The sequence below is a fragment of the Sturnira hondurensis genome, unplaced genomic scaffold, assembly GCF_014824575.4.
Source record: "Sturnira hondurensis isolate 20B ecotype Veracruz unplaced genomic scaffold, ASM1482457v3 Scaffold0022201, whole genome shotgun sequence".
NCBI classification, from domain to species: Eukaryota; Metazoa; Chordata; class Mammalia; order Chiroptera; family Phyllostomidae; genus Sturnira; species Sturnira hondurensis.
Window position 1 is genome coordinate 5,368,651 of NW_028094832.1, and position 12,054 is coordinate 5,380,704.

Genomic DNA, 12,054 nt, shown 5'->3' on the forward strand with positions numbered 1-12,054 from the left:
TGCCATTATTACTAAGGTTATTAAGTCCAAATCCAAGTAACTCATACGAAGATCAATATAGTTTCTATTAGACTATTGGAGTCCATGCACTCTCACTATTGCCATCTTTATGAAATTATAGTAACAGAAGATTTGTAAAACCTATGAACATGTAAATATCATTTTACATACACATTCAAAGATCTTCAATCTGACCTCTACCTAACAGACTCATAAGAGTGATTGCCTTTTCCCCTCTCTTCTCAACCCAAGCCAAAGATCCAAAGCCACTCTCCATATGTCCACGCATTTTTGCTGTCACCAGCTGACTTATATGCAGTCGAATTTAATACTAAATCAGTTCGTATAAGTTTTGTGTCTAAGCTACATAATTAAGATCTGTAAACCTATGGAGTATGAATGCAAAAAGAGAGAATGCTTATATCTATGACAACTAAGTTATAAGTTATGCTTTAGAAAGACTTAATACAGGAGTCGTTAAAAATGGCCATTGAATTATGTGTAGGTGACTCAACTGTAAAAAATTCAAAGAATAAAATAAAAAATGATTCTGCCCTCCAATTGATTTTTGAATGTCTTTAAATTCTCATTTCTTTTGAAAGAAAATGACATTGAAATGTAGGCAATACATTATAGTTGGGTTTTATTTAAGCTACCTGGCTAAATCTCCAATGGCAAATTCATGCTCAGAGAAAAGATGGGGCATGCACTACACTACATGACGATAAATGTTTGGGCACTTAACATTTTTAAATTATAGGAAAATATTTAAAGGTAGACGTATCAAGTTATTATGATTCTCTGGCTTCTGAAAATTAATCAACCAACAACTAGTTCTGGTTGCATTGTGCAAAACAGCTTACACTATGCATTGGATTTCTAGACTTTGGCATGATAGAACCAAACCACAAAAACTGATAATGGGGTATTTACAAATAAGGAAAAGTATATAAATATAGACCTTGATTTGTTTGTCTTTGTAACTTTGGATTCAGGATAAATAAAAATAACTGCTCTCTCCTACCTTTTGAACCAACAACAAAAACAAAGTCCAAAGAAAATTCCAGAATGAATAATTATGAACTATTTTCTTTGCTAACAACCTCTGTTGTCATATTAATCATCCTCTTTTTCCTGAGATGGATAGTCAGATTAATTAACTGCACCCTTATTTTTAAAATGCCAACATCACTGCAGAAACCTTCTTTTCACATTCTTTATCCATGAGTGAGTCCTCGGAATTAAAATACCTATTTTGAGGCCAACCAGTAACTATAAACACCAGTATAAACAAATCCTGCCTGGTGGGGAAAGAGGACAAGAACGAGCAGGAGAGGTAATTTTTTGAAGGTCAATTTATTTCTTCCCAAATTTATACCAGGAAGACCTGCTCGCTTTTTAGGTATACTATTTACCAACCACCAGTTGGGAGGTGAACACAGTCAGGAGACCTCCCTTCCTTCATTTTTTATTTTCCATAAAGTTCTAGAAACAACTACTTTGTTTCCTTAGTCATTTTAAATAAGGCATCACACATCTCTAAGGGATGTAGACCTTGGAAAGAATGGGATGACCGCAGAGCCAGGTCTTACACATTTCTCCATTCTCCTCCAGCAGAAGGGCAGTATGCGTCCAAATTTGTGTGGACCCTGGATTTGGGGCACTCCCGAGAAGGTGGCAAGTAGAATTGGAGTTGAAAGAAATAGCATTTGAGGGTAATTATAAAATGCAAAACAGCAGTTCTCTTCCTTGAAGGAACAGTCTTGATGTTATTAAGTGAGATCTCTTTGATCAAAACTGGATATCTATTGGGTTTTCAAGCCATTTATCTACAGTAGAATTTTTACTGCTTGTCTTTGTGCATCTCCTTCTGACTCAGAATTTAGGATGGCAATCTGAGCATGTGAGGCCCTCAGGCCTTCCCACCCCTTGGAGAATGTCAATAATCAGACGTGTCCCCCTTCTCCCAGTGTAATGGGAGAGGGGCACAATGATAAGGCATTGTGCATTATCAGTGAGCAGACCCTTGACAACCAGACTACCTGGGTCCAAGTATGCCCTTCGGTACTTCCTAGTGATGTGGCTTCGGGTAGGTTATGGGAGGCTAACTGCTGGGGGAAAATTGCTCCCAAATTCCAGTGTTTTGATGCACAAGCAGTTTATTACTCTCTCGGTAAGGCTAACTGCAGGGGGGAAATTGCTCCCAAATTTCAGTGTTTTGATGCACAAGAGTTTATTACTCTCTTGGAAAGTTTTCCAGATTAGCAGGTGAGTTCCCTGTAAGTGAGGATTTAGGGTGGGACTCAGTAAGCCACAGCTGCAGACTGAATTTGGCCTGCTCCCTGTTCTTTGTATGACCAATGAGCCAAGGGTGGTTTTTACATTTTTAAATGGCCACATTTAAATGGTTATACACGTAGTGACATAATATCCTCAGTTGAGTCTCATGGTCCTCCTCAAAGACTGTGATATTTATTATTTGGTATTTTACCAAAAAAAGTCTGCTATTCCTGATTTAAGTACACAAGCTCTATCAATTTTATGGCTGCCCCATTTTTCACAGGTTCATTCATTAATCTAGAGGGAAAGGAACACACAGAATTGGTGGGACATGAGAGGATTTGCTGAGATAGGACCAGAAGGGCTGCACATCACTTCCTTCCATGTTCTAACAGCCAGAACCCAATCACTTGACCACACAGGAACTTTGGGAGGGATGTAGCCCAAGTGCCTTCCCGGGAAGCAAAAGAGAAGAGATGGACAGTAGTCCCTGCCACAGAAGGTTATTCAGTTTCTCTCTGTCTCCATTTCAGCCTGAGTAGAATGGGAATAATAAACTGGATTTATATATAAACTCATTCAGAGTATGTGTGGTTAAGGCATATATATATATCATACAAAGTGTGTCTGGAAGAAGCCCAGCCATTGTTAATATAACAAGAATGGTTTGCACAACATCTATGTAACCTGGCAGCCAAGGAGAGTGGACTGAAATGCTCGGGTGTGAATGACAACTTCATTGTACTAGTCAGTGGGGGCAGGAAATATAGTTGAGTGAGCATGTTTACTGTGTGGCCAGCACATTCAAAATGACTGAGGAAGTAGAGCAACAAATATGTGTCAAATTTTGTGTTAAGCTTGAACATTCCTCTGTGGAAATTAGTCGAATGATTCAGGCCACAGCTATGGCCAATTGGTGATTGGCAGCTTCATCAGGCCAACACAACAGGCCTGCTCATGAATCACGTTTTGCACAGAGTTTTTTGGCAAAACATCAAATCACCCAGGTGACTCAGCCCCCCTACAGCCCAGATTTGGTGTCCTGTGACTTCTGGCTTTTCCTAAAACTAAAATCACTAAAATCCCCTTTGAAAGGGAAGAGATTTCTGACCATCTATAAGATTCAGGGAAATATAATAAGACAGCTGATGGTGACTGGGAGAACTGTGTGAGGTCCCAAGGTGCTTACTTTGAAGGGGACTGAGGCGTCATTGTCCTGTGTATGGTGCTTCTTGTATCTTGTATCTTCTGTCTTCTTCAATAAACATCTCTATTTTTTATATTACATGGCTGGACATCTCCTGGATAGACCTCACATATATGTATGTACACACATATACATATGTGTATATACATATATACATGTATGTCAAGTGCTCAGAACAGGGTTTGGAGCATGACAACATAACAAGTACCATATAGGTGTCTGCTATTATATTTCTTTGCCTGCAGGCTAGAGATCTACACACCCAGCTTTACATCTACAGTCCCTCACTTCCCTGTACTCAATCAACCACCATATGTTCAATCTCTAATATCTCTCAGATGTGCCCTCTCTTCTCCAGTGTGCCACTCTCTTAAAATATAGGTTTTACTATCATTCAGGTAGGGTGTGGCCAACCGACCAGGAGATGACTGCCAATAAAGAGAGTTTGTTATGCTCAAGACCCCAAGATCGCAGTACCCCACCCGACTGTGGTCATGTGGGGAAGCACCAGGGTGGATCAGGAGGCAGAGGGAGAGAGATCACAAGGGCAAGAGCTTTTCTGTGGTTTCCATGGAAGGAAAGGGAAAGGCAGGAACACCAGATTTGGAATTGGCTGTTTGAATAATTTTAGCGGGCTCAGGGGCTGTGCGTAGTTGTCTGGTACATGTCTCTGGGGTGACTGAGCAGGTAGAAAGTAGCCCAGAAAGTAGCCTGGGAAGTAGGAGCTAGGTAAAGGAGGCAGTTAGGGTCAGGGGCTCTGAAAAAGCTGACTCGCATATGAAAGGCAGGCTTGCAGGCCAATTTTCTACAATCTTTAGGAATTAACTAACCTTCCCAGAATGAGGCCTCCAGAGTCAGCCAGGACTCTAGGTCAAAGCCTCAATACAGAAAGTGAAAAGATGGTGGTAAATATAACCACTATTCCTCAACTGGACTGGCAGTGACCTTCTTCTACATCTCTTACCCTGGTGAATAAGCCTTTCTCCCTGCAGGCAGAGGGACCTTCGGAAGGCTGACATTCGATTGTGTTGCTAGGCAGTATAAAGCTATGCAGGGACTTCCAGATGCCCATGGCAGAGATATGAAGGTCATGCAGAGGGCTGTAGGGCCCCAGTGTGTGGGGTTCTCTCTCACTGTCTTCTCTCACTGCTCTTCCCTGGGCCTCTGAACTTCAGGCACTGGCGTGGTGGCTCCCCCAATGGGCCCTGTTCCTCCACCTACGAGGGCCCTGGACCTGCTGTGGAAAAGCCCTTGCTTGCTCAGTGCCCTCTTCCTTCTGTTTAACACATGCTTTCAGGTTTCAGCCCAGATTTTGCTCTTCAGAATAATTTTCCTGACCTCCCATAATTGTGTGATTAATTGCTCGAGTGCAATGTGGTCAAGGACCCAAGCTTTAGGGTTTAAGTAGGTTCAAATCTCCGCTTCATCACTTATCTCCCTGTTCAAACTTGAACTTGCTTTTTGGTCTCTCTAAGACTCGGTTTCTCTTTTCATGGCATAGGGATGACAATAGGAACATTATCAGGGGCTCTTTGTTGAGATTAAATCAGATCATATGCATGTAATATTTAATAATTTCTAAAACTTAAATGTTACATGTAATTATTCCCATTAAATCTTGACATTCTTTGTAACCTAGAATGACCAGCTGATATCAATTAGCCAGGATTCAAACTGAGACCATTGTCCCATCCCTNCCTTGAACTTGCTTTTTGGTCTCTCTAAGACTCGATTTCTCTTTTCGTGGCATAGGGATGACAATAGGAACATTATCAGGGGCTCTTTGTTGAGATTAAATCAGATCATATGCATGTAATATTTAATAATTTCTAAAACTTAAATGTTACATGTAATTATTCCCATTAAATCTTGACATTCTTTGTAACCTAGAATGACCAGCTGATATCAATTAGCCAGGATTCAAACTGAGACCATTGTCCCATCCCTGATTAGAAGAATGGTGTGTTAATTACTATCAGTCACTTCAGAAGGTCAATATAAGCTAATAAATAATTTACACACTGTTAGGGAAATGACATTTGCTCACCCTGGGCACCAAAATGATTTTTTTGCTTATCGACAATAACACATACCATCATCCTTTTTTATTAACTAAGAGTTCTACATATTGGTAACATAATAAAGAGAACATAGTTAAAAATGAGACATGATAGAAGCAAATGCAAGGGCATCATTAGTAAATTGCCTTTTCTCACTTCCTGCAGATGAAATTTCATTTTGATCCGTGGTTTCTAATAAAGTCTTCCTATTATCAGGGTAAAAAAGTGAGGTATGATAAACACATTCACGTACAAAGATTCCATTTATCAGGGAGGGGTGGAGAGGGTTAACTGCAAAGGGTCGCGAGGAAATTTTGGGGGGTGGTAGAAAGGTTCTAAGTCTTGGTTGTGGTGGTGGTTATACAACTGTATGCATTTGTCAAAAGTCATGGAGTTGTACATTAAAAGGTGGATTTTATGCTTTGCAAGTTGGTACCTCACTTCCAGGGAAAAAAGATTGGATCAATAAATCAGTTTTCTCCTAAGCTTAGGAAATGTTAACAATGGCATTGGTTTTCCAACACTGAGGAGGTCAGAGTAATACATCTACACATTCACAAGAGCATAGTCCAAAACTCTATCAGGTTCTGAAACTAATTCCATCAACACCTCCACTGTACTTAGTAAATGTTGTCCTTGCCTCAGAGGCAGCAAACTGTGTGTTGGATAGTGGGGAACAGGAGAGGTGAATGTGGAAGGCACAGCACCTAAAGAGGACCCCCAGAGACTGTAGTTTTATCTAAATACATAGAACTTGGAAACTTCTAGACTCTTTTGTAAAAAAAAAAAACGATGAGCGCACCTCATGTGGTATAACTACTGTGATGCTGGGATGGAGTGTGAAGGTGTGAAACCAGCAGTCACTACACAGTCGAGGGCATGCTCTCCTTGCCAAAAGGCTGCCAGTCTGCTAATTAACTCTTGCTGCAGATGGAATTTCATTCTTATTTTTGACAGAGAAAAGGGGGTTTTATTGTATTTGCTTGGCTCTCATCCCTACTGAATGCGGAGTGAATGCCTCGTGCAGAAACATGTGGCTTCCTGGGAAGTAGGAGTCATTGATTAAATCAGAGGTACCACAGAAACAAAACAAAAAACAAAACAAGCAAGAATGTTGAGAAGGTGGTAACTATCCTGAGGCAGGACTGTAATTATTATTTCTAATGTCGTTTCTATTTCCTAGGGGAAACCCTACCTTTTACTATCATGAGCTCTTCTTCTAGTTAACAAACTAAATTTGTTTTAACGTTCAAGGGTGCAAAACGAGCCATCTCTTTGTACTTTCCTTGGAGTGAACCACTTATGAACTATTGGTAGGTTATTTCTTGTATTTGTTAAACATTTATGAACCCTTTGCTGTTTCTCAGGTACCATGTGAGAGAGTTTGAATTGAAGGACCTGTTACCAAGAGATTTTCTTATTACTGCAATGTCTGAGATTTTCACATTAACTAAGTCCGCCTAATTCAACTTTTGGACCATCAGAGTTACTTTAAAAATGTTTCTATTCATCCATTTGTACTTACCTTTATAGTCCCTATAATAACACTCTATCTTTGATACTTATCTGTAACATCATAATATTAATTATTAAATTCTTGTCACGAACTAGAAAAGCCTGTTCATGTGAGTGAAGGACGAATAGGTTGAAGTAGTTTCATTTCAATGGTTTTAGCATTACGGGCACTTAAATATTTACCTGTTGGTTCAGAAATATTTTTTAGGACTAATCCTTTGCCAAGCAACGTTTTAGGTGTCAGAGACTCAGCAGCACACAGCATGCACGAGGAGATGGCCCTGCTGAAATGGTGCCGCAGTGAGGTGTGATACATTAAGTAGGTAAAGGAGAGAGTGAACATGGTAAGTTCAGAGAGTAACATGAAACAAGGCAATGCGTCGGAAAATGGGCTCCTTCAGGCGCCTTCTTTGTGGGAGTGACTTCTGACAAGACACGGGAGCAAGGAGAAGTAGTGGCCAGGTGAGGAGTGGGGAGGAGCTTTCAGGTGAGAGGACGAAAAGGAGAGACCTGATTAGATCACTGGGGAGGAATAGGGAGGGGCCGTAGAGGAGGTTGCCCAAGGCAAGAGAATTGGCGGAGAAGCTGAATGCCTCCAGCGGTCATGGATGTGTAAAGGGGGCTGGCTCTCTGGCTGGTTGTCTCTAGGGTTCTTGTTCCCTTCCTCAAGGGTGCCTGGGTGATTGTGCTGCAGTTGCCTGAATTTCCCAACCGATAGTGTTTTGGATGGGAAGGAACTCCGGGCGCAGCTTAGGGTCAGGCTGGCCTGGTAGAGGGGTGGCAGGGTTACTCTTCTTTGGGCGTTCTAGGGGGCGGGGGGCTTCTGAGATAGAAAACTGCCATTCTTCCAAAATTGTGCTACCTTTGTATATTATGTTCTTTTACTTTGTAAACTAACCCTATAGAAAAAAAGACCATTAAAAACTAACAGGGGGAATGATAGGGGAACTCAGGTGTTGAAGAGTTTAGCCATAATTGAGAGGCTTAAATGACTATCGTGGAAAGCAGTTACTCCAAAATTGTGAAGCTTTTGAACAAAGACTCCTTTCCGTTGTCACCAAACCCTCGCCCCTGGAATTTTGCCTCAAGGGTGGCAGTGGGCAGCAGGACCCCACTTGCTGCTGGGTAAGAAGAACATGAGCGTAAAGGCTCAGTGGAGAGAATGAACTTGGCCTATTCTAGGAGCAGGAAGCATGTAGGGGGGTGGAGGGAGGGGGTCCCTGGGGGGTGAGCAGGACTCACTGCGGTGAGAAGTGGACAGACGATGGGTCACTTGCAGCCTAGAACGCCAAGTGAGGAAATCTGGACCCGTCCTTAGTGGTTAGGAAACTGTGGGAGTACTTTTAGAACACTGGAAGGCTTTTAAGAAAAATTTGTTTGGAAATAACTGGACATTTACACAAAAAAATTAGTGTAGAGAACAAAGAATATCTTTATACGTTACTCAGATTCACTTATTGTGAACATTTGAGCCAATTTCCTTCATCATTTACCATCTCTATCTCTCAGAAATTTTTAATCTGAATCACTTGAGAGTGAGGCACACCTCATGACTATTAAAGTCTAAACACTTCAATATGTATTTCCCAATAAAAAGGCTACTCATTTCGCTGAGGGTTAATTTTGTGTGTCAGTTTGATTGGACCATGGAGTGCCAAAATCTTTGGTCCAACATTACTGTGAGCACACTATATACCAGCCGACAGCTGGAAGGTGAACACAGTCAGGAGACTGTGTGCTATGGAGGTGAACTAGATGGGATTCACATTTACATTAGTAAACCCAGTAAAGCAGATTGCCCTCCCTAATGTGGCTGGGCCTCACTCACCCAATCAGCTGAAGGCGTGTGTAAGACACAAAGGCTGACCTCCCCAGAGTGAGAGAGAATTCCTTGCCTGATGGCCTTAGAACTGGAACATTATTATTATTATTTGTGTTTTCAGCCTCAAACTGAAACATTGGCTCCTTCTGAGTCATAATCTTGCTGACCTTTAGACTGTAATGCCGTCATTGGATTTCCTGGGTCTCCGGCTTGATAACTCACCCTGCAGATCTGGGGATTTGACAACTTCCACAATTGTGTAGTTGTTCCGATTTCCTTTTCTTTCTTTCTTTGTATCTGTCTATCTATCATCTAATCTATCTCCTGTTGGTTCTACTTCTCTGACAAACCCTAACTCCATACATAACTAAGGCATAGTTATCAACTCAGGTGAAATTTTAGCATCATACTCCTACCCACACTGCCATCTGTATTCCAGGTGTGTCTGTTGAGTCAATAGTGCCCTTTGTAGCGTGTTTTTCTCTTTCTGTCTAGGATCACAGATTGAGTTTAGTTTTCATGTCTCTAATTCCTTTCATCTGGAGCAGTTCTGTATCCCTTCTTTTTTTTATTTTGGCTGTTAACAGTTGTGAAGCATGCTGCCCCCTACCCCCTGTCCTGATACCTGCTCCTACCACCCAGTTTTAATAGGCCAATTCCCATTTTGGGTTTGTCTAATGTTTCTGCATGATCAGGTTATGCGTTCTTGGCAGGAAGAACATAGAACTGGTGTTTGTCTTTGGAATATTTCATTGAGAGATGCACAATGTCCATCTGTCTTCCATTTATGTTAGTTTTAACCACCCAGTCAAGGTGTTATGCAGTTTCTCCTCACTGCTAATAAGCATTCGGGCAGACATCCTGGCCATACCAAAACGTACTCCCTATAGTTAACATTTCTTGCTGATCTTTGCCTAAATCCTCTTTACTCTGATGCTTGCAAGATGATGTTTTTATATTCGATACTCACCTCACATTCTACTGTTACCAAGGGCCTTCTCTTCTACAATATTTTTACTTCATTACTCATTATTAGTATGCACACATACTTTCAAAAATGGCTTATGATTAATTACTCATTTTAATTATTTTATTTCTCAAATTGTCCCAGTGGGAGCTCCTTCAAACTGTTCACTATGTCCTTGTGGCAAGTCCCCATCATGTTGAGAATATTTCCTTAATCTTTTTTATTGTTTATTATTTTAAATTTTTTTTGAGAAATTAATTACAGTTGATATTCAATGATGTTTTATGTTAGTTTCAGATGTGAAGCATGTTGTTTAGACATTTCTATAACTATGGCGTGATCCCTCCAATATTTCAAGTATCCACCTGGTCCCATACCTAGTTATTGATCCTATTTCCATTGCTGTCCTTTAGGATCCCTGTGACTACCAATCTGTACTTCTTAATCCCTTCATCTTTTCCACCCAACCCCCCAACTCCCTCCCCATCTGGCACCATCAGTCTGCTCTCTGTATCTCCGAGTCTGTTTCTGTTCCTTAGTCTGCCACAAAAAGGAATTTGTCAGTATTGTGATGGTGTACTTACCATGCCCCAGCTTGGAAAACAATCAGCTATCTGAGAATCCCTGATTCTTTTTAGTGTAGATGGTGTAGAAATCAACATCTGAATGCTAAATGTGTTCATTTGGTTACTGGGAGTATCAGTTGCTTCAAGTTTTTTTCAGTAGCTAGAACTAAGTAAGAAATGAATGTGTATATTTGTTTCTGTACACACATACGATGCTTACATATTTTAGAAATCACAAATCTGTATCAATAGCTCCACCTGCAATCTGTTTTCTCAAGGATTTCTCTTGCCTTCAACAGAGCAGTAGTGGGATGTTCAAAGATCTTCCTTGGTGTTCTACAGACAAGGTACCCTTAGGGAGCAAGTTGGCCAATTGGAAGCAGGGAGACCAATTAGAAGCCATTGCAGCAGTTCGGGGAAGAAATGATGGCAACTTGGAGTAGGGCTATAATGGCAGAAGTTATGAGGAATGGTCACACCTGTATTTATAAAGTACAGTAATACTGTAAGGACAGAATGTGCTGACAAACAATGAAGAAAAACCACATATTACTCCTATGGGTGAGTATGATTCAATTGGCAGAATTTTTAGTAAAACTGATTTGACATCATTAAAGACCAGGAAAATGGTATTCTTCAGTCGGATCCCTAATGGGTGTGAAAGGGAATGGGGGTTTGAAATAACCAATAAAGTTCCCACAAAAACCAAACTTTATCATTAGAAAAATATTCTCAAAGTCTAACATTTCAATGCTTTCTGCACCCACTTTACAAAAGTGTTTGGGGTACAGACACCCTAAGAAATAGGCCGTGTGGCCAAGGGAAATGTGTCAGTGTTCCCAATATAAACAAGTTCTGGGAGCAAAGTCAGAACACCAGCCTATTTTCTGGTATTCCCTTATTTGATTTGATTTTCTAAGTATTACTTACTGTGATAAGACTTAACGTGAGGTCTACTCTCTCAACAAATTGAAGAGTACAATGTAGTGTTGTTGTCTAGAGGTACAACATTATACAGAAGACCTCTAAATAATTCCTTAACGCCAGAACACATCCAACGTACATTCCAAAGAAACTAGGAGTCACATCGTCCACTGTTACATCGGTCACGCACCCTGTGTACGACAGTCATGGGGGAACAGAAGATCCACTGTCCATGAGGAATAGAACTGCTTTCGTTTCTTCATGTTCCTCCTCGGCTGTGACAATAGGCACAGTTTCCACACTGAAGTCACCCTTGCACACTTTATGTCTTTCACTTTTCTGATCTGATTTCATAGATTATAGTAGAAGAGTTTAAATGTTTCTGACTATCCCATTTGAAATGATTCATGTCATGTCCTCAGAACACAGATATTTGTTATTGTTATTCCCATTCCCACTCCCCACCATAACCCTCTAAATAAATAAAATCTTCCAGAAAGCAGACGTCACAACTTTTATCATCAGGCTTTCTCCTTATTGCTTATATCCTATCTTGCTTCAGGGCAAGCAAGTGTTTCAAGTAACATAAAAAAAACCCTAATTAATAATTTAATGACTGATTCATTTGATCTTTTAATCGGATTCTGGGCTGTCAGACGTAAGCCTGCTTTCTTATGCCGACCGACCAAACACAATTGGATTTGCTTTTTTCC